The sequence below is a fragment of the Crocuta crocuta genome, unplaced genomic scaffold (assembly GCF_008692635.1).
Source record: "Crocuta crocuta isolate KB4526 unplaced genomic scaffold, BGI_CrCroc_1.0 scaffold129, whole genome shotgun sequence".
In the NCBI taxonomy this organism is placed as follows: Eukaryota; Metazoa; Chordata; class Mammalia; order Carnivora; family Hyaenidae; genus Crocuta; species Crocuta crocuta.
In genome coordinates this window covers 6285226-6285816 of record NW_027551571.1, presented here as the reverse complement: position 1 = coordinate 6285816, position 591 = coordinate 6285226, and positions in this window count along the sequence as shown.

Genomic DNA, 591 nt, shown 5'->3' with positions numbered 1-591 from the left:
CTGCTGGGACCAGGTCTGTCCCTCGGGCCACTGGCCGAGAAAGCAGGTCTCCCTCCCAGCCGGTGCTGACGCCCGGGGTCCCCACTCCGCCCTCGCCAGGCCTGTGTTGATTAAATGGGGGCGCGGGGTGGGAGAAGTGGGGAGAAAGGCGGGCAGGGAAGCCTGGAGGTCAAACCTGCCGGGAAGAGTCATCCCGCCTCTGCGGACGTTGCCTGGTTATCGGGCAGCTACTGAACAGCCAGCACAGATCTATAGACACGGCGACACTATAGCTCCGGAGACACCGGCAGTGCCCAGTTTACCGACAGCGGCCGGACCCGCTGAGTCTACCTCGGGCCGAGGGCACGGGGCGCTGTGGGCAGCAAAGCGGGGGCGCTCGCGGGGCTAACACAGAACTCAGGGAATTCCGTTTATTTGATCATGTTAATACAGGAAATGCCAGACACCAGTCAACGGGGCAGACAGACCTTGCACAGATGCCTGTGTTCACTACGTGGACGGGAGGGGCTCCACGGCCCTGGGCGCGCATGCGTTTCCTCGGGAACGGGCAGATTGAGAGCGCATAAATACCACAAAATGACCAGGCTAGGG